Raw genomic sequence first — 23,720 nt, 5'->3', positions numbered from 1 at the left:
CTTGATAATACATTGAAACAGTTCATTGTTTCTCTACTTCTCTGACACGTATACTGCCATGGAGCTCTAGTTTTCTTCAAATGAATTAATGTCCTCAGTTAGATTGTAAATTCCTTCAGAACAGGGGCCATCATAAGTTAAGATTGTTTGTAAATTTGCAGCAGTTTCTAGCACACAATCCCTTGACTTATTTTGGCATATCAAGAGCTAAAGGAAATAATATTGATGTATTCATTTCTCAAATAAAAAGACGCAAGCTCTCTTAGTTACAAAAAAAGAAAAAAAAAGCACAGGTTGTTTAGCCAAGGAAATGCTAGAGATGGGAAAAACAGACTTCGTTAATTTATGAAGGATGGATGGTGTTTAAAGAAGGTGATATTGACAAAGCCCAGGAGGAGATGAGAGGAGGAAGCCAATGAGGGGAAAGAGAAAAATACAAATGGAGGCCTCTAAGAATGCGGGTCCTTTCTCTAGTGCAATAGAAAATCAAAATAGAACTCCACTATAGGCAGAAAACAATCCTATTTTCGGCACCTCGTGGCTGATAGTGTTAGAGAAAAATCACCAGATTCCTTGATTAGACAGCCTCTGGTCATTCTTTGTGAGCCCTCGTAATTACAAATGGCCCCAAAGCAGTAGATTAAATGGACTTGTACATTTATAAATATAGGCTTCATTAGTAAGGCCTACATTCATAGTACTGGAATTCTTTTTTTTTTTTAACAGATCCAGGTTTCACTAGATACTATTTAGTCTGTAAAATAAAAGAAAATAACAATGAAAATTCAGAAAAGAACCATGTACACACCATTATTGTGAACAGAATCACTGAAAGAATGCATTTATATTGTTTCTGGAAAGCAATGAGAAGCTTCATACAGTTACATTATCTCAAATTATGACTTCCTGTTGTTTTCCAGAGTTGGTAAAAAATAAATGATGTGTCATATTTAATCTCCTTTGTCCTTAGATTCACCATAATAAATATTAAGGTAGTGCATTTATTACAGTGCTTTTCACTTGAAAGACAATACCCATTAATTTTAAACCTTGTGTTGACGTTCCCTCCAACACAGTATTCGAATATTGCTGTTTCAGTTCTAAATTATTTTTACACAGGCTGGGTCAGGACTGGAGATGTAACACCATAATTACTTTCATCTCAAAACTCATGTTTTTCTTTACTTCCTGAAAATTCTCAACTATTGCTTCTCAAAAATTCTTCTCTACCATCTTCTCCATTTTTTCCTTCTGGGAATCCCATCAAATGCCTGTCGGAGCCCCTCAACCCTACTACATGGTCCATATCTCATGGTCACTGTTTCAAACTTCATATCACTTCATCTCTATGAATTTATTTTATATAGTTTTTCTGTCACTGTTCTGTGTGGAACCAAAGAGGAGGACGTTAAAGTATGAATTCCCTGCATCATTCACCAAAGTTCTCAGCAAAATTACTGTATCTGTTACCTGCATCTTGCAATTCAACATTTAACATTGAAGATATATTCAATAAATTTACATGTACTAATAAGTACGTGTACTTACTAAGTGTAAATGTGAGTATTTACTAAGTTCACACTTTTACTACACTTTTTTTTGTTGTTTTCTAGAAAGGGATGGGTTTAAGTAACCCAAATATAAAAAAAGACAAAGAAACAAAAACCCAAAACTTCAGTAAATCCTTCCATATACAAAATTCAAGCTTCCTGTAATACATAAATACTTTAAGCTGATAAACAAAACGGGTAGCTATTCAGTTTAAACCAAAAACCAATGTGGATAAAAATGTACCTAATCCTCCAGAGAATTAGGGCAGCCCCTAAGAATTATGTGCGTTCCACACGATGTGAAATAAATATATCCTCTAAATTTTAGAGCTTTAAGGTGTGACTGCCTTAGTATGCCAAATAAAGCTTACAAAAGTGCAGCAACAAAATGCGTAAATCAATGAACCATTTCTCTCTATACCGCATACTTAAATAATCCATTTTGAAGTGGGTGTATATCACTGGTAATAAAAATAAAGACTTTTTCTTCAATCACTCTTCTAATTAGTTCAGGTTTACCTTCTTTTAGGGCTCTGTGAAACATCACTAGCACGTATAATAGTTATAAACAATACATCCCATAGAATTGAATTTATAAAAGCCTTGGGTTTGAGGTTTATTTTCCTAATGAATATGAAGTTCAGATATTTTATTCAAAGGTATTAGCTACCTTTGCTGGTTGAACCACATGAGCAAGTTGAGCGAGAAAGGTTTTATAAATTCTGTCACTAGAATAAATTATGTTCAAGTTTTTCTCTCCTCCCCTTTTAGAATATAAACTCTATCCGATCTTGTAGAACCCAGTCTGGATTGTGCTGCACTATATTCCCAAATCACATATTCAACAAATACTTCTTTAATGAGCTTCTATCTCTCAGCAAATACTTTTCTCAATTTATGAGGCAGACATGACTTAATAAACTAGGAATCCAAAATGTCTGTAAATCAAAAATTTCAACAGCAAGAGGTTGACATGTTTTAAATTCAACTTCCTCATCTCTAGGTCAGTTATGACAGTCTTTTCCACGAAATGAAAGAAGTAGTTAGTGATCATTGACAATATGAAAAGAAGGTTAATATGATATGAAAACATTCCATTGTGTGCCCAAAGTAGCTCTTCTCTAGGTGAATATATGCCCTCCTTGGTCCTTACCTACATTCGGTTTTCTCTTTCAAGCTTCCACTTGGTTCTCAAACTTTACCTGCATGATTTCTTGGTCTCTGCTAATCAGATTCCAACAGACAGGAGTACTGAGAAAACAAGGGACTCTAGGTTTTACTTCAGATCCTTTGGCATGTGCTTTCCGATTTGTGAACATCTAGCTCATTCTATTGTAGCAAATCTCAAATGGTGATGATGAGGCTTGCCTTGTTTTTACATCCAGTATTGATGTCAGTCAACTAAGAGCTTGTCTATTTATTTGCTATCTTGTATAAGAGAATAGGAACAAAAAGACGGAGCTACCTATTTGTTCTATAAGCTTTCCTACACTAGGCTAGGCAGGTGAGAAGTCATGGAGAGGTTTTCAGGCCTGCTTTCCTTCTCTCCTCACCAAAGCACAACTAGAGCAGCTTGGGAAAGTCTCTATTCTGCCTTCCAAGGCAGAGAGGCACCTGGACCAATCTATTTCATGAAGGGTTCATGATTATTCTTTTAGACAGCACCTGCTAAAGCTCATCTTAAATTTGCCACTCAGCAGTCTGTGCTTTGTGACTTCATTTTCCTTCCTGAGACCGGGGAGAATGAGGCCATTTCTCTGCCATTAAAAATCATTTTAAATATGAATGATAAATGCTTTCAGGATCCATAATGACAGGAGTTTTGTGAAAACATGACTAAATTAAACTGTGAGTCATCGGGAATGCTGGTTCTCAACCCCGGGGTGATTTCGCCTCTGGGGGCATTTGCAGTCCCTGGAGACATTATTGACTGTCATATTTGCGTGTGGGGTCATGCTACTGGCATCGAGTAGATGGAGTCTAGAGAGGCTACTAAACCCCCAAGGCAGAGGGGGTCCAGATTTTCAGTAAGGAAGTCTAAGCAGTCATTTCCAACAGTGTGTCTTTAGTTTTCTAGTAAGATTAATGTATTAGTCAGGTTTTTGTTTATTTCCTATATAGTTTATGATTCTTTGACATCTCTTTTTCCTTTTTTGAAAGTTTTTATTTAAATTTCAGTTAGTTAACGTACATGTAATAATATTAGTTTCAGGTGGTGTACAACATGGAGATTCACCATTATCTTGACTGTCCTTCCCTGGGCCACTAACTCCTTAAACATAGCAAGCAACTTGCCTGTAAACATGTGTTTTATATGCTGACCAACCAATCCAGGACCCACACCCCCAACCATCTCCTTCATCAAACACTCACACATCAAGCCAATACTCCCCTTGCCCGAAATCATCCCAGGGCCAGGTCCCAGACAGCTAGAGACACCGCCCTAACCCAGAGCCCACTGAAATTATCCAAGCTATTTAATCCTCAACTTGTTCAGCCTATCTACCATGCCTCGCCCATTCCTTCCCACAAAAAAAACCACAATATAGGCCTCTCGCCGCACTTTCCCATCACCCCTTCTGCCTCCTGAGTAATGCCCACACTCCTGCATGTGGGCCTACATTCTATGCCTCCTGTTTCTAGGGGTCTGTGAGTATCAACTCCTTCCTTCATGACAATCATTTCTGTGTCTGTGTACCTTCCCGTACATGATGAAGACAAATCCTAGGTGCATTTTAAAACCATTAGCAACTTCGGAGATTAAAATGAAAGGAAATTTAACAGACACATATTTGAAATCCTCTGACTGGCCCTATGAAGTACCCTGATTTCTGAGAAGGGCTCTAACAAAGTTTTATAAAGTGTGACTTCAGGTAAGTCACTTTGTCTTTTAAACCTCAGCTTCCTCATCTCTGAAATGGGGCATAATAAGTGCCCATTTCAGAGGGGTTGTCGGATAAATAAGTCCGACAAAGCATAGATGGAACACAGCGTATCAGTAAGCTCCCAGGAAAGGTCAGCTCTTTTTTTGGGGGGGGGTCTTCCATTCTTTTTTTTATTGTTATGTTAATCACCATATATTACATAATTTGTTTTGGTGTAGTGTTCCATGATTCATTGTGTGTTCATAACACCCAGTGCTCCATGCAGAATGTGCCCTCTTTTTTTTTTTAAAGATTTTATTTATTTATTCGTGAAAGACAGAGAGAGAGAGAGAGAGAGAGGCAGAGGGAGAAGCAGGCTCCCAAGGAGCAGCGAGCCCGACGTGGGACCCGATCCCAGGACCCTGGGATCGTGACCTGAGCCAAAGGCAGATGCTTAACCATCTGAGCCACCCAGGTGCCCGAAAGGTCAACTCTTAACCACAGTTAACAGAAAGAGAAATGATGGGCTGCCAAATTTAGTTAGGGGAAGCTTTCAAAAGGAGATGATTTTTTTGACCTACATCTTACAAAATGAATAGAAATTCAAGGTGCAAAAGGGTTGGGAAAGAATTCACTTTGGAAGGAAAGCATACACAAAGCATCAAGTGGTGACAATACGCAGACCAACGTATAGGGGTTTTGCTTTTCCTTATCCTTCTGCTTTTTCTCAGTTCAAACACCACTTCAAGTTGTTTAATATTTTGTTTAGATATTCTAATTGCTATATATATCATATATCATTTACATACATCATTTATATTTAATTTATATATTAATATAATTTTACATAATATCTATGTGTAATATTGTATTTCCCGTTTTTTGTTGATACAACACATCTGAAATATCCCAAGATAAATAAATTTCTTTAGGATTCCCTGGTCTCTGTAGGCAGTGTTTTTCTGAATTTCATTTGTTCTCATCTTCCTTCCCAAGAAGGAAGAAAAAGCAATAATACGACTCATATTAGTTTGTTTCCTTCAATGCTTCATGCCCCAGCCTCATAGCTGTCCCAAGTATACGGGGTTTGGTTATTAGAATGAGCATTGTTCACGCAGGGTCTGTAACAGTTCCCTGGAGCTATTGTGGAAGAGTCCGTGTAATAAATACATAATTATGAACTTGTTAAGAGAGACATTATTTACTCATTTGTCTAACATGGCTCCTTTCAGTCTACCTCGTAAGTAAATCTATATTTAGTCAGTGTCATATTGATCTGCAATCAGAGTACACTTTAATGCTTCCACAGAAACACACCATTAAAAAAAAATAACTTGATGAGAAAAATCCACTGCAAGTCTCATTTTAAAACAGAAAGAAAAATAGTGCTCTGTTTCCCATTGTTAAGACTTTATTTAAAACAATACCAAAAAAGTGAACACCAAGAGCCAGTTCTGAAAATATCATTGCAGAGAATCTCAGAGTCTTTCCAAATATCACAAATTTTATGAAACTCAGTGTTAGGAAAACTAATGACAAAAGACTGCATGATTGTCGAAGCTGGATGATCTGTAAATGGGTGTGCATTGCAGTATTCTGTTTTTCTATATGTTTAGAATGTTTTTTTTATTTTTAAAGATTTTATTTATTTATTTGAGAGAGAGAAAGAGAGCACAAGTGGTGGGGGGGTGTTGCAGAGGGAGAGGGAGAAGCAGACTTCCTGCAGAGGAGGAAGCCCGATGCGGGGTTCAATCCCAGAACCCCAAGATCATGACTGAGCTAAAGGCAGATGCTTAACTGACTGAGCCACCCAGGCGCCCCTAGAATGTTTTATAATAAAAGGTTTACCATGTTTAATAACTGTTCCTCGACACTACCTATAATTTAAGTAAATATTACCTAAAATTAGATAATTTAAGGTAAAGCGTATGTCGTATCTGCACGAAATTACAACAGGATAAGAGGTAGAAGTCACAGTGAACTAGAATTTGTTTAAAACACAGAGTCGAACACTCCAGGAGTCGGATATTTTTAATGATCACAAGTAACACAAAGCTAAGTTTTCATCTTTACTTAAAGCTGTACATTTGCATGTGAAATCATGCAGAAGAATTACTTTACTACTTAGAGAAAACAAAAACATTATGAATAAACTTTTATTTATTTGCTATTTAAAGTCTAAATACCTTAACACATGTGAAGGAAAAGCTCAAGCTATAAATGGGCAGGGCATAAAACAAATCCTGTATTAGAGCTTTAAGATGCCCTATAGCTCAGTACTTTTTTATTCATTGAGTCAGAAATTTCTCAGTGAATAAGTGAGTTTACAGGTATGAATCAGAAACTTCTGCAGTCAGTTTTTTGTTGTTGTTTTTCTACAGAAGAACCACTTTTGGTTTGTGTGTGAGTGTTGTACTGAAGGAGACAAGATAGTGGTGACATAAGGTGCGGCTAAAAATGCCACTGATGATCCCCTTTCCTTTCTATACTGTGCACGTATTAAAATCTGTTCTTTGGCTCATGGCTTTAGTTGTTTTGTTGGTTGGTTGGTTGGTTGGTTGGTTGGTTGGTTGGTTGGTTGATTGGTTGGTTTTTCTTCTGCACAGCCTGGAAAACTTAGTGACCTTGCCTCTGTGCCTGAAATGATACTTTAGTTGACTAAAGTAACAAATAAATCTTTAGTAAGGCTTTATTTATATAGTGAGATATAGATTCTGGATATTTTTTGGATATAATAACCAAGATTCAGCAAATAAAGATTATGTATCAAGAACTTTCCAACTTTCAGTCTAGCAAAAATACTATGCCAGTATAAGAACTTGGAGAAAAATGCAGTCACCTTTTATCTCATTGCCATGAAAGCAAGAGTTATTTCTGACAATTATAAGTAATCAAAAATGAAATTGATTTATCTATTTGACATGGGAGGAGGGAATAAGTCAGAAAAGTGTCAGTGTGCCAATAATAGTACCTACTTGGGCGCTACCCTGGGCATCAGTAATCCTTCAAAGCAATTGATATTATCACCAATTTACGGACAGGGGAACTAAATGCACGTAAGTTTAAATGACTTGTCCGAGGTTAAAGAATTAGTAATTTGTGGAGCCAGTATTCTTCTTCAGGCTTTTGCCTAAAGACCACAGACTCAGCATCCGTCATTTTCATGGCTCTATTATATACAAACAGAGTTCCTGAAAAAGCCAGTGCAATTTCCAGGGAGCAATTTACAGTGGGGAGAAGAGCCTAGCACAATATGACACACAATTCTGTGCAGCATTGGATGGGTGAGAGATCTATCCGTATAGTTTTTATGTTTTACACTTAGCAGATGTGCACATACTCTCGAGTTAAAGGGGCTAATTAACCATGGTTTGAAGTGACTGTTAAGTTCTGCCCTAACCACATCTCTCATTGCCCAGAAAATCAATGAGGACCTTATTAGCACCTTTTCATATCCGATTCTGTAGCCTGGGAAAATGGGTTCTGCCTGACGACTAGCCATGGTGGGAAACCTCTTTTCCTATTAAAAAAAAAAAAAATGACGTTCAATATCATAGCCCTGTTAGTCCCACCCTGAGACAGATCAGCAATCAACCTTTTTTTTTAACATCTCAATCCTTATTTCAAGCTAGTTGTGATTTCTTTTCTTTCCTCAATATGTGTGAGAAACTTGGCCTGTTTCGTGGAAGCAGTCTCAGACTGCGAAAGCAATCGACTCCAAGTCAACAGTCCTAAAGTCTCTCGTTGTTGAACTGCTCGGTGACAGGTGAACCTGGGAAAGTCACTTCATGTCTTTGAAGCTCATTTGGTCCCAGGGTAAGAGCTGTAATACCTGCCACAGACTAAGATTATCACTGTTGTTAATTATGTGAAGTGATTGCATTCCCCAATTGTTTTAGGCACTAGCTGAAGGATGCAGAATTATTGAGTCCATGGAGCACAAAGAACTATTAGGTGTTTAAAATTGTTGAAAGGCATAAGAAAAAAATAATATTGTTCTCTTGGCACTTCACTATTTAAAAGGTATCTGCCGTTTGTCACCCATTGTATCTTCCCTTGTGCAGTGATACGCCTCACATCCCTCAAGGTCAATTGTTTGGAGGCCCTTTAAATAATCGTAAGAAGCAAACATATTTTGAGGAAACATGCACCACGTGAGTGAAATACATCATCTTGTCCTCTCAGTGAATCCTTACACACACCATCTGTCACTTCTCCACTGGAGACGCATGGAAACCAAAGCACAGACATGGGACTATTGAGTCAGTATCAATACTACTAAGTGCTGGAGCCAGAATGTAAGCCTGTGCTCTTAACTTGTCTTTCTCCCTCCAACTTGGAAGAAGTTTTTCTGTATCTAGAAAGGTACAGAGTAGCTAAGGTCACTAAAAATAACTACTATTATCATTATTATTATTATCATCTGTGACCATTCCAAATTTGGCAGTATGAGCAATATCTTATAAACATTTAAGGAACACTAATAGTTCTTTGCAAGTGTGTATCAGTTAGTTTTTGCTGCATGACAAAATACCCCAAACTAAGCAACTTACTAGAAAACTAATCATTTATTTATTCAAGATTTTTAAAACCTGCTATTGGGCCTAGGGACATTTGGATGGATCTTCTGGTCTCTGCTGGGCTCACTCATGCTTCTGCAGTGAGCTCTTAGGTTAGCTGAAGACCAAATGATCCGGGATAGCCTCTGCTGGGGTGATGTGTCTCAGTTCCTTCTGCTCTCTCATCTTCCAGCAGCCTAGCCCAGCCATGTTCACTTGGTGGTAGCAAGGTTAGACTGAGCAGCACCAGGAAGCCTCCTGGGGCCTATATTTGGAACTAGATGACATCACCTCCATGCATTCTATTAGGTAAAGCAAAGCACAGGACATTCAGCACGAAGGAATCAAGAAATACACTTTGCTTCTTGATGGGAGAAACTGCAAACCACTTTGCAAGGAATGCGACAGAGAGAGGGAAGAATTGCAGCCATTTGCAGCAGAATAAATACACACAATCAACTTTACCCATTACACACCTTAAAAGAATAATATGGAAATATACATTTTTCTGAAAATCTCTTTTGTTCTATTTACAATGGGGTTAGGATGGTATGTTAAGTATTCTTTTATTGCCCAAGTATCTGTGATCAGGAAAGCCAAAGATATTGTCAGTCTCTCAGGATTTGAGTTTTGGACTGAAGTTATCAAAGTGTGATTACAGTAATCCTGAAATAATAGTTATTTCATATTTGATTTACATTTCTCTATAAGGTTACCTCAGGCATTATCATTGTCAAAGCAAACTTAATAGAATTTCAGTTGTTCTATGCTAAATAGCTTGTGCATATTTGGAGAATTCCCCTGTACACTTGTACTGACTCTCTCACCAAGGGATGTTCGTTCTTTTGTGAGTTTGTTCTAATTGTGCCATCCACCGAATTAACATTAATTAGCAAACTCATCTTTCAACTTCACCCCCTTGGGACAGATTCAGTCAGGGTTGGGTAGGTAGGGAATTTAATTAATCTATCAGCAAATTGAATTTTTTATTAGGTACTTTGGTTTTATCTTTTTTTTTGGTATTGTATATTACAAAACTTATTTTGAACTGGAGTTACCTAAAGATTTTTTTATTAGGAAGGCAAAGAGTCCAGCTATTTCTCCCCAAAGCACTGCACATAATAAAATATAGCATCAGTGTTCCTTCTGGGTAATTTTCAAGTAGTTTTTTTTTTTTTTTTTACTATTTACTTAGATTGGAGATTCTTTCCAGATTGAACTGATGGAAGGACTACTGTACAGTAAATTTATCAGTAGTTGGACATATAAACACCTATTATTTATGGCTTAGGAACAAAGGGCATCCGGGTGTGAGAATTTAATTCAATAGGGCTAATCTCAAATGCAATTAACGTTCACATTCTTTATGTGCCCCTGTGGAAGTCTATTTGCCCAAGGAATTTATTGAAATAGGTACATTTAATTAAACTGTTTTCAGCACTTGGGCAAAGATACAATATAAGGTGTGACATTACACTTAAAGAAAAAGAAAGATAAGAATCTGGACAACTATTTTTTTTTTTTAATTTGGTCTCCTGTCTTAAGAATTTGTAAAATTGGGACACCTGGCTGGCTCAGTTGGTTAAGCGCCTGCCTTCGGCTTAGATCATGATCCCAAGGTCCTGGGATTGAGTCCTGCATTGAGCTCCTTGCGCAGTGGGGATCCTGCTTCCCCCTTTGCCTGCCATTCCCCCTGCTTGTGCTCTCTCTCTCTCTGTCTCTCTCTCTGACAAATAAATAAATAAAATCTTTTTTTTAAAACGTGTAAAATTTCGGGGCGCCTGGTTGGCTCAGTTGGCTAAGCATCTGCCTTCAGCTCAGGTCATGATCCTGGAGCTCTGGGATCAAGCCCCATATCTGGTTCCCTGCTCAACAGGGGAGTCTGCTTCTCCCTCTCCCTCTCTCCATCCCCCCTGCTCATACTCTCTCTCTCTCTCAGATAAACAAATAAAATCTTTAACAAAAAAAGAATGTGTAAAATTTTAAATAGTAAAGGACTTCTGTCAAATGTCCCTTTGTCTCCCACTCCTACACACACACATATACACACACAGAACAAACACTGTACCCCTAATGTTTCCTTCAGGAATGAGTTTACAGAGCATGAACTATTATGCAAGCTAGGGCAGTGAATTTGAGTGGTGTTTTTGGATGATAAAATTTGCGTCTACTCCCAGCTCCTAACTAGCTGATTTTTTTTCTCGTGAATATGAAGGGCTTAGAATTCTCTCAACATTACCAACTGGTTCTACAATCATCTGCTTCTGTGAATTCTGGAATATGATTCTGTCGTGGGCTTTGTCTGTCTAGGTTTCCCAATTCACATAACTGTAGGCAGGCAGACTTGGCCTAAAAGAATCATTTTCTTATGTGTGTTTTTTCTACACACTTTGTAAATGTGTGATACACAAATGGGACAGATGGAAATGGAAAAACAGTGTTTCCTCGATGGTCAGTGACCCTATAACTTGCATAATAACATAGGCTTACGTTGACACTTACAAACCAGATATCTTGTCCTGACACATTTACACGGATGAGTCCAAGACTTCAGTGAGAACTACCAGGAGTTTGGAGTTACAAAACTGACCTCAAATTCTCTATTTGATTCTACTGAAAGGAGAATCTAGTCTCAAGAATTTTAGTTTCTTTTCTAATGGAAAAGGATCCTACTAAACAAATATACCCCTGTTTTATTTTGTATTTCCATGCACAAGTTTTATTCTCATTTTGCTTTTAAACCTAGACAAAAGAACCAGGCAGATACCAAAAGCAATGGGAATAGATTTAACTTCATTAATAATAAGCTTTCAAATAACCATCAATATTTCCATATAACCAAAAGGTATTATGACACTGTTGTGATACTGTGCATTTCAAGTATGTTTTTTAAATGAATTTTTTTCATTTCTTTTTTTTAAGATTTATTTATTTATTTGGGGGGGAGAGAGGGAGAGAGTCTCCTCAAGCAGACTCCCCACTGAGCATGGAGCCTGGTGTAGGGTTCAACTTAAGGCTTAGTGTGGGGCTCAATCCCAGGACTCCAAGATCATGACCTGAGCCAAAATCAAGGGTCACCTGCTCAACGACTGAGCCACCCCGGAGCCCCTTACATGAACTTTGAATATTAGTTCCTATTCTTTGTCTGAAAAGACAGACAGATATGAAGATGTAGCAAGAATAAAAGAGTTGATCTCTCCCAAACATATATTAATGCTTTTTAAACGGTTGTTTTTCCGATCTGCACTCTATTCCTCATTGCGCTCATCCCTCTCTAAGCAAACTAGGGAATCTTGTTTTTGCTCACCTCTTCTGAAGCGTAGACTTCCTTTAAGCTATCCTGTGAGAATATGTAATTACCCCCACTGTGGCTAGGTATGATGTGATTATCCCCATCTACACAGGAAGAAACCGAGGAACGATGTGACTTGCTTGAGTCTAAGGCATGAACTTTAGATCTTGGGGACATTTTTGGTTTGTTGGGTTTTTTTTTATTAGATCGTGAAGTACATACAAGAAAGTACTTTGTGTACTAGAAAGCACGCTAGTAATATAAGCAGTGATTATTGTGCATTTGTGAAAAGTTGATAGCATTCTCACCAATCTTGCATCATTTGTCCTAACTTCAAGGAAATCAGAGTGGTCAGAGAACATTCCAAGGCTAAACATGACCCTGAGAAGACTGCCAAGAGGTGTTCGGGCCTTTGTGCTCTCAGGAGGCAGAACCGTCAGGCCTTTGAAAGTTGACTTACTCACCTGCACACACTCCATTCCCCAGGCTGGTCTCCAGAGCCAGCTTATTCACACACCTCAGCCACGACATTGAAACCACTTTAAAAAACCTCAGTGTATAGCTGAAGATAAGATAAGGCTTTTCTCCATTCTACCCCAAATATGGTATGAACTTGAACAAAGAAAAAAGCAAAAACGTTTAAGTTCTTTTCTTTTATTATAAGTGAGGCTCACTTCACAACAAGCTGGGAATGTCTCTTCTCTGGTAACATGGTCTTATGTGGAAGTCAACAAGCCTGGGTTTGAACTCTGAAGCCCTGGGTCTCAGTGTTGCTTGGTCAAACTACTTATGAACTCAGTTTTCTCATCTACAAAATGGGGATATCAATGTGTGATTGGCAATGCCCCTGTGCACATTACAGATAATGAGTATTAACATCACTCCTCAGAGTAAGGGGCTACCATTATCACCTTTTGTGAATTCGTAACTTCAGCTTGAATTTTGCAAATCGAATTCAGCATTTGGCATCCTTGCATGATAATGAGGCAGGATAACTAAGAGCAATACTGTTTGGGATCCCGATGTTAGTAAGTATAGATTGCAAATCAGGCAAAATTATATCTTTTCAGCTTAATCTACACCAACAGTGTGTAAACATGGAGATATTTTTATTTTCAGAAGTGTCCAAACCTTACACCTGTTTCTGAACTTTAAATCAGTGACTTTAAGCATGTTTGTACAGAAATAAAAATTTCAGATATACTTTCCTTTGTGAACATAGTCTCTTTATACCCATTTCAAAATAGTAGGATATGGAAAGAGGAAGCAAAAGGACAACAATGAAAGAGAATCTATACCCTCATTGAACCTCCGGTGAATCCAGGGACAGTCTTTGAGAGGGCCTGGCAACATCCCATCCCTCCTCAAAGCCACAGCGATGGTTGGGTTACAGAATATTCTATAGCCCCATTAGTCATTCTGTCTCATCATTGTTCGAGGGTACCGAACATGGCATTCAGTAGAAAAATTCAAGCTCAACCTATGAAAAACTGTTATCATCTCCTCCAACAAAACCATGTCTATATCCCATTTAACAGAAAGAGAAGCAGAAACATCACAGAAAGTGCAGTGGTTATAAACACAAGCATTGGCATCACACAGACACTGGTTCTAATCCTATCTTGGCCATTAACTCTCTAAGTAACCAGGGCGTAATCTCCCAGGACCTCCATGTTCTCATCAGCACAGTGGGCATGATGAAACCTCCATGGAGGCACCGTGAAGAGTACAAGAGATGCTCGCTGAGGCCGGGCACAATAGCACTTCGCAAGTACGGCAGTTATCAGTGGTTGCCATTTCAGTATGGGCTGGTATTTCTTCCCCACTCCAGAACTAAAGCACACGCATTTTGTAATGGCTCTGTATGAGTTTTGACACAGATTTGGATTCTATCAGAGAACGTGAAGTACACATAAAACTCCCTTATTTCAGGCCACTGAGAATCCTGAAACCCTTCTTTCCTAAGTAGGACTCAAGGGAACTGAAATTGCCCAATAAGATCAAGCAGTCCTTCAGATGATCAGTGCTCCTCTCCTCCTATAAAAATGGAAGAAATGAGGCATTTTAAGCTAGACAGCATAGCTGTGAGATCATTTCAAACGTGGGTAGTTGGTTCTGCTCCTGAACTTTGTGTAAATCAAAACCAAACTATCCATTCATTTACATGGTGCCCACTGTCCACCTTGGATAAATGATAGAGGAGCAACGGCTTGAGGCTGAGTCTTTCATGAGACGGAAGTGATAAAGATGACAGAATTTGTTTGGAGCTATCAGCACCACATTTTCTTTGACAAAGATGTTCGGAATCCCAGTGCACCCCATTATTCCACAGCCGTGGCTCGCACCTCTAAGCTGAGCTCAAATATACTTGTTAAACTGTTTTGAACAAAGTTTGCAACTCTTTCCCTCTGACGTGAGCCTTGCAGAAGTGGTGTCCTTTTTGTGACCCTCCTGCACCCCCAGGCTTCTGCACCTGCCACAGCCCTTGGTAATAACTGGAGCCTGGCAGCAGTTGTACATGTAGCAGCTCAGTGTGCCAGAGGCAAAGAGTTTTCCTGAGAGACCTTTGGTCCCCATCCTTTATAGCAGTGGCTCTCAAACTAATTTGCATAAGAACCACCTGAGGCTACTCTTTAAAACTGCAGATTCCGTGGCATCCTCTGCCCATTCCAGCTCAGTCCAGTGTTTGGTAGAGTTCTGGACTTTGTATTTTTATAAGCATCCCAGCTTATTCTGATGCCAGTGGTCATTCTCGAAGATGCTGAGAGAAACACTACATTATAGTATTTCTAAAAATCCTAATTTAGGGGCGCCTGGGTGGCTCAGTCGGTTAAGTGGCTGCCTTCGGCTCATGTCATGATCCCAGGGTCCTGGGATCAAGCCCCACGTCGGGCTCCCTGCTCAGTGGGGAGTCTGCTTCTCCCTCTCCCTCTGCCTGCCTCTCTGCCTAGTTGTGCTTTCTATCTGTCAAATAAATAAATAAAATCTTTAAAAATAAATAAATAAAAATCATAATTTATAAAATTGTATGTGATCATAAACAAAAAGTATAGAAGATAAGTACCCCCATAGGCCGTACCAGCTCATATATGCTGTCGAGTATCAGAAATACTATAGGGTGTGTTTGTGTCTCTCACTCCCCTACCCTAATACGTTTGGGGCAATAGAGTAACAACAACAATAGGGACGATAATAAGAATGACAGCATGTCCTTTGAAAGAGTCGACTGCTGTTTAAGCAAAAATATAGATAGAAAGAGTAAAAGCTTGAGCTTTGGAGAGCTGGTGCTGACGTTTACTAGTTACCTGACCTTGAGTATTGGAGGTAAGATGGCGGGCTCGCGGTGAGCGGCTGTCAGGGATGAAAATAGGTGTGCCTGGAAGGAGATTTTAAAATCAGTCCCTCTTCAGATCATCTTCTTTCACACCACCTAATAAGCATCTTGATTTACCATGGCGTTAGCAGCAGTAAAATGGGCGATATCAAACAGAACTATCTGGAAACTTCCCAATTCAAAACAGAGCTTTACATTGTGTTTGTCATAAATCTACGCATTCTTCTCTGCCAGATGACTATAATTGCAAAGTAGAGCTTACTTTGACATCAGATGGCAGGACGGTAGTATGCTACTACCTACCCTTCTGTGGACATTCCATATGAACATACAAAACCTATCCCTCGGCCAGATCCTGTGCATAATAATGAAGAGACACATGACCAAGTACTGAAAACCAGAGTAGAAGGAAAATATGAGCACTTTGAGCAAGGACCCATGATAGAACAACTTAGCAAAATGTTCCTTACTACTAAGCACCATTGGTATCCTCGTGGACAGTACCATAGACGTCATAGGAAACTGGATCCTCCAAAAGACAGATGGTACTGAGATTTTCAGGAATCAAAAAGATGTTATCTTGTGTCTCATTTGCCATTTGAGAAAATGCAATTGGATATATTCACTAATGTGTTATATAGCAAAATAATAAAATGTCTTCATATAAAAAAAAGGCGGGGGGAGATAGTATTGACCTTGCGGGAGTGCTGTGAAGGACTTAGTAACTATCAAGAGCCTATCCCAGAGCCCAGGCACACTCAGTGCTAGTGTGAAACTCTGTCTCCCCCATGGGGGTATGAGGAACAGTTCAGGGGCCTCATTACGAGCCACTCAGGTGTCTTCATAACCCAACTTTTTCCCAGCGTCCTGGGCTTGGCAGGTTTCGAAAGGTATTGGTCTATGCCTTAGTTCTGGCTGCTCTAACAGAATCCCATAGACTGGGTGGCTTTGAAACAACAGAAATTTACTTCTTACAGCTCTGGAGGCTGGGAAATCCAAGATTAAGGCACCAGCAGATTCAGTATCTGGTGAGGGCCCACTTCCAGCTTCATGGAAGGCTGTCTTCTCACTGGGTCCCTTGCATATCAGGGCCTAGGGAGCTCTCTTTTGTAAGGCTTTCCTGAGGGCACTAATCCCCTTTAGGAGGGCTCCATTCTCCTGACCTAATCACCTCTGAAAGGCCCCACCTCCTACTCCCATCATAAGGGGCTAGGATTTCAACATATGACTTTCAAAAGGACATAAACATTTAGTCCCCATGAACTTCTTCATATTAGCTGAACTTACAGACACTGCCTTTTACCTAAAATACTAAGTAATAGAATGTAATTTCTAAGAGAAATGAAAGATGCACTGAGCCAGTGTCCTGCACAGTTAGATCTATTCCCACTGAGTCGGAGCCATAGGAAGGAGGGGGTTGCGTCACACTGACAGATGAATCCCCCAAACCATCCTGGAAATGAAGAACAGAGACGAATGGTCAGAACATCCTCTCTTCCCCGGACACACTTGCGTGCTCCCTTCACTCCAAACTCCATGAAAACCATCACCCTCCATCTCGAAAAAAAAGTCCAGCTTGTCTAGATATTCTGTACTACTTGTGATTTAGAGACCAGATCCAAAGGGTCAGGATTAGCACTCTTTCAAGGAAGTTTATGTTCCTGTTCATGGAAGCCAAAACCCCTTCAGTATTGGTATAGACAGCAAAGGAGAAAAACAGAGACCATCTCTTTTTTTGAAAAAGCCTGTATTCATTTGCTTAAGTCTGCCATAAGAAAGCTCCACCAACAGAGAGGCTTAAACAATTTAAACAGCAGAAATGTATTCTCACACAGTTCTGGAGGCTGTAAGTCTGAAATTGGGTGTTGGCAGGGCCCGGCTCCCTCTGAAGGCTCTGGGGAAGGATCTGTTCCAGGCGTCTGTGCTTGCTTCTGGTGGTTCCTTGGCTTATGGCAACATAACTCCAGGCTTCCCATGGTGATGTTCCTGCACACACGTCAGTGTTCAAATTTCCTCCGTTCATAAGGACACACATCATATTGGATAAGGGGCCCACCCTACTTGACCATGGCCTCAACTTAACTCATTGCATCTGCAATAACCCGATTCCCAAATAAGGTCACATTCTGAGGTATTGTGAGTTAGGATTTCAACATGTGAATCGGGAGGGGAAAGGACACAATTCAGCCCCAGACTCTTACAAGCAAATTTATATGAGTATTTGGTTAGGACACAAAAGTGTTGGGTCATACAGGGACAAGTTGACTTCAGCTTAAAATTTTCCTTAAAACTTTTCTTATCTGGTGACTACCATTCCGTAGGAGTTTCTCGGTATGAGCTCCATGGAACTGTCTTGTTTTAAAGACTTATCCATAAATAGCTGAACAGCCTGACCTGGTGAATGGAATCGTGTAATGTTCACATTTAAATGTCCTTGACTTGAATGCTAGGATCGATTCTTTAATATTTTCTCAAAAGTAAAGGAGTCATTTTAAAATAAGTGATACGTTGGTCTTCTAAGGGAACTAATAAACCAACAAAACTAATAAAACTGCTCTAACTAAAATCACTAAAATTTACCTTCTTAAAACCATGAGGGTACAAAAACGATCTCCAAGCCCAATTATTTTTTATGGAAACTGACATTTAAATTAGAACTCACTTAAAAATGGTTAGACCTGAAATATAAAAGGCATTTTCTGAGAGTAATTGTTAGCATACTCATATGTCCATACAATAGAGTGATCACATTTCAACTTTACTTTTAATCTAATTTCATATGACAGGATCATGTTAGAACCCCATATGTTCCACTCTGAACTGTTTATATTCACTGTAATCATATTCACTGAAAATTTCTGCAAAGCAGATTGTTAAATTCTCAGTTTATTTTTCTAGAAAAAAAAAATTTTTTTTTTTTGGCAGACACTGACAATAGTTAACAAGATACTGTGATTAACAAGAGCAAAGCTTCTAAAATGAAGCTGTAAGGCACAGGTTTAAATTGGGTAATAGTCAAGGGTATGATTAAAAACTTGTTCATTTGCATTATTTAAACAGCCACTGAATATCATCAATTTCAATTGAGAACTAACAGCACAGTCTATCAATCAGGAGCAATCTGAATTGGAAGTCAAGAACTTTCTAGTTCTTGACTACATGTTTTCTTTATCTAGTAATGGGGTTTGTTTTTTGTTTGTTTTCTTAATCTTGCATTTCTGCCTCATTCTAGTTACTTAATCTCTCCATGTCTGGGTTTTTGTTGCAAACAAAATGGGAATATTTATTCTCAATCATACTCATGATGATTAATGAACAAATAAACTGTTTGTAGACTTGCCGTTGGCAGTACATGTCAGAGCCTCATTCACATTTCAGATCAATGTTCTTTTCAAAATAAGCTGAGTGATGAAAGACTGTACATACATGTTTTAGGAATTTGTACAGTCTTGGAGACAAGCCCAGATCTCTAAACTAGAAACATGCAGGGGAGGCTCTAGATTATACCCTGTAGGAGCAGAAGTCCAAGAAACAGAACTAAAAAAAAAAGGGCTTCCTTACCTTTATCTCTGGTGAACGTGTTGCTGAAGACCCATTAGGAAATGATGAATGGGTGGCCATCGCTTTAAGTCAGCTTAACTTTTCAGCCAGCCTAATGGGCTGTTGTTCTTTACTCTTCCTTACCTGGGGTGTGGACACAAGGTCAGAATGATCCTCAGTACTGAGAGTGCCGTCTGAAAGAGCAAACTTTTCCAGGACTGTTTAATCAAGGGTCAGGCATATTCTAGATGGATGTCTTCCCTGTGCCTGGATCTGTGTATCTAATAGATATTACATAATTAAGGTGATGCATGAAAATCAAGAAATATCTAAAAAAGAAAAGTTTCAAATAGATTTTCTAACAGTTCTTCATTTCGTCTGTTTCTCAATTCCCCTTGCCAAATGTCCTAGTTTATTTTAAACTCAGTCTATCAGGAATCCACTCCTGGCCTGTGGCTTAGCTGTAATCTGACATGGACATCATCTCGGTGGAGGGGGGGGGAGGGCGGCACCATCTTACTCGTTGTCACTAAGTCTTTGTTTAATCCACATAAAAGCCCCTTCTTCTGTTAAATTCCCAGATAGTCTCTCTCACTGGTCAAGTGTCCTTTGCTGAGTAAACTAGGAAACCCTTAAAATGAAGTAAATTTCGAAACATTTTCAAGAATAATGGCCAAATTTCCTTTTTCTCTTTTGCATTGTAATTGCCAAATCCTACTTTTAAGAATTATTTTAAAAATTGCCCAAAGTTTCTTTCCTTCTCTCTTTTTTACATGGAAGGGAAAGAAGATGGTGGTGTGTGTATATGTGTGCCCATGAATGCCTGATTGCTTTTATTTCCCATACCATGCAACCACTGGGCAGGTTGAAAGGATATTTCCATTTCCCTTACCATGCAACCACTGGGCAGGTTGAAAGGATATTTCCTTTTTAAAAAAATTATAAATACCCATATCAATTGGCTAAAAATTCTAGTTGATGTTGAAATAATATAGGGATATGGAGAATGAAATGGACTTTTTTTGAGGTCCTTATATGCTAAAGCACGTACTATGTCAATTTATTGTACAAACACACACTTAGACATGATTGTGAGTTTGATATTATTGTGCTCATTTTACAGAGCGGAAAATTGAGTCTCTGACTTTGGACAAGTGATAACTTGTCCAGAGTCACACAGCTACCAAGTAATGGAATTGGATTGGAAACCAGGTTTTTCTGGTACCACCTATACCTTTTCTATTCTGCCAAGATGTTTTCTCCTCCCTACGTTGCTCTGTGATGATAATAATGCAGCTATCATTTATTAAAATTCTGCTACATACTGTGTGCCTTACGCCCATTTTCATATAATCCTCCACTACTCTAAACAACAGTATCATCAGCTCTTTATACATGAGGAGACTAAGGCCCAGAACCCGTGGGTAACATGGCCGAGCTCAGAAGTAGCACAGCCAGGAATCAAACCCTGATAATCATTCATGAATTCCATATTTGTAAAATGTCTGTGTAACCCCAAAAGCAATACCCAACAGAGCCCTGCAGTCCATCATTCGCAGGCATGTGCAAAGTGGCAAGAATCTGAGTCACCCAAGATGCACGCTGCCACCTGAGGTCAAACAAGGCAATGCTCTGCCTTCTTGTTTCAGCTCTCCTACTGTAAACAGCATCCTTTTCTCCATCTATTTAGTGCCACATTTTTCGTATGTTAATGGGTTTTTTTCCTTTTTCTTGTTTCTTTCTTTCTTTTTTTTGGTAATGTCACTGTTTAAAACGGCCCCTCTCAAGCTTAGGGCCGAAGTGCTATCTGGTTGTTCTAAGTGTGAGAAGGCTCTGATATGCCTCATGGAGAAAATGCACGTGTTAGAGAAGAGAAGCTTCGTTTAGGTATGACTTATAGTGCTGTTGGCTTTGAGGCCATTGTTAATGAATTACGTATATATATCTTTAAATAGAAGAGATGTACATTTAAAAGGCTATGTATTGATTGGTTGACCAGAGACTCACAGGAACCCAACCCTGTGTTTCCCCTGAGACCAATGTACTGTTCAGTATTCGTTAATTCAGTGTTCTCAACGACCTCACAGATCATAACTACCACAAATAACAAAAATCAACTGTGTCTGTGTTTCCAGCATCCACGTTCTTCTACTACCCATTCCCGACCCTCTATGCATTCTGTGAAATAAGTGTCCGGTTGTGTGTGATGCACCTTTGTTTTTAATTTTTGCACCTGTTTCCCAGGAGAGAGATGTGCCCTCGTCATAACCGCCATTATTCTTCCAAATGTGACACCATTCCCCCATCCTGCACTGTGGCTTCAGTGACCAATAGATTCTCATCATTACCAAGAAAAAATCAACACAGCACACAGTAAAGCAAACTCATAAAATATTTATTTAAATTGATTTAACTTAGAGCAAGTTTATATACATAAATAATTTGTACCCTGTGAGTCAGATTCTGAAATGCAGATGCAAAGTGTGGGGCACGGAGACATGCTGGGGGCTCTTTTCTGAGCATCCCCATCCAGTTACAGAGTTCACACTTAGGTCTAGAGAAACAAACAATATATGGCAGTGGTCTCCTCTCATCCCATAATGGTTTTAATCTATACCCTGAACCTTCTGGAATTTAGCCCTTTCTCTAAAGGCGATCATTTCCTGCGAATTTCTTCACTGAGAAGAAAAAGAAATAAGTCGGCAAGGATGATATCTTCAACACTGCAAAGGGTTTTGGATTGTACCATCTATGCTTCCTACACCTGCCTGTTTGCTAGAGGGCTGCTAAAACACCAGCTCTCCTCCAGCTTGTGTGGGAAAATGGAAGATGAAGTGGATTGGGAATCCAAAGACACCATCTCAAGCCCGACTTTATGACACACCGAGTGTTCTGGGCAAGTCACTGTACCTCATAGAACCACAACTTCCTCATCTGTAAAATGACGGAATTATCTGCCTGTCTACTTCCAAAGACTGTAGTCATTAGAGGAGATACTAATGACTCCCCAGGTAAAGGATTTTGTAGTTAACAAAGTATTGTTCACATACATTATCTCATTTGATACTCGCATCAACATTGCCAATTAAGTATAATTATAATTATTACCATTTTGTGAAAAAGTCTTTGCAAACACAAAGGTACTGCATAAATACTTGTACCATAAAAAGAAATCAGTGGTTTTGAAGACAGCAGAAAGAAGATTGTTAGCATGTGTGAGCCCTATAAGGAATTAAGACCGAATATGCCATTGCCTAGTTTAAATTAAATGGATCACAACACAAGGTGCCAAGCCAAGAGGGCTGGTGGGCCTGAAACCCAGGTCACACTCTGATCTTTAGGACATGTCCCTGGGGGCCAGGATTTATTCTAAATTGTACACAGTTGTCATATGGGCTAGTGTGGTCCTAGGTTAATGGATCAAGACAACAATCACAGTAATAGCCATGGGTGCAGAATAAAATGTGTGTCCCTCGCTTTATATAATGTGATCTTTTCACTTAAAAATTACTTTGTTATTGCCTCAGTCTGGATAGGCTGGGTAATGCAGCAGTAACAAATAACCCCAAAATCTTTTTTTTTTTAAGATATTTTTTTTTTAATTTGAGAGAGAGAGAATGAGAGATAGAGAGCATGAGAGGGAAGAGGGTCAGAGGGAGAAGCAGACTCCCAGCTGAGCAGGGAGCCTGATGTGGGACTCGATCCCAGGACTCCAGGATCATGACCTGAGCCGAAGGCAGTTGCTTAACCAACTGAGCCACCCAGGTGCCCTAACCCCAAAATCTTGATGGCTTATCATAACAAAGATTTATTTCTCACTCAGGCTACACCCTATATTGGCTCTTGCTTACCTCTTTACCTCTTACTCTAGATCTCAGGGTGAAGGGGTAGCCACCATCTTGAACATTGCCAGTTGCCAAGGTAGAAGACAAACAAAAGAGGTCCGGAGAGTCTCACAACGGTAATTAAAGTCTCTGGCCCGGAATTAGCACACATCTCTTCACTCCCAATTCAGCAGTAACCCAATTACAAGTCAAGAAACAATCCAATAACATGCCTGAAACTAGGAATAACCAGAACTATTTGGTGGATAGCATGTAGTAGAGATGAAACAGACTTAAGAGTTTTCTTTGACCATAAGCTCGTTGACCATTCCATGGGACAAGATTGCCAACTTCAGCTGAATTAATAGACAAGTATTACCCACAACAAAGGACAAAACAGTTGTGTTCCTAGTGCTGCTACACTGACATCGATCATGTAAACCTTAGAGTTGATTTGCCTTCTAGAGACAACAGTATTATCTGTTTTGCAAGTGAATTGCAGTGAAAAAATTATGAAGTCATATGCAATTTTGTGACATTAGATATTAGTTATTAATAAATAAACTACTACCATACTACCCTAAATAATGTGTGTTTAATATCTTTTTATTAATTGTGTCAAGAAACCTTACAAAGAAGAAAATGTTTTTCGTAGCGAGGGGTTTATCTGAAAAACTATTATTTCTAGAAATGGTTACCTTTAAAGGAGAATTTTTTTTTGTCTCTAGCTAAAACAATAGACTAACAGTAGAAGAAG

At 39.1% G+C, this 23,720-nt stretch overlaps 1 protein-coding gene and 1 pseudogene across 2 annotated transcripts in view; both read left to right on the top strand.

Moving 5' to 3' along the window:
* Nucleotides 1-23,720, top strand: part of GPC6 (glypican 6) — a 1,079,188-nt gene that overhangs the window by 890,841 nt on the left and 164,627 nt on the right. The gene's annotated exons all lie outside the window — the stretch shown is intronic.
* LOC112826579 (large ribosomal subunit protein mL42 pseudogene) lies at nucleotides 15,603-16,151 on the top strand (annotated as a pseudogene).

The sequence above is a fragment of the Callorhinus ursinus genome, unplaced genomic scaffold (assembly GCF_003265705.2).
Source record: "Callorhinus ursinus isolate GAN/ISIS: 27379988/994484 unplaced genomic scaffold, GSC_fseal_2.0 scaffold7, whole genome shotgun sequence".
Taxonomy (NCBI): Eukaryota; Metazoa; Chordata; class Mammalia; order Carnivora; family Otariidae; genus Callorhinus; species Callorhinus ursinus.
Note: the sequence above shows the minus strand (reverse complement) of the source record. Positions and strands in the feature narration are given on the sequence as shown.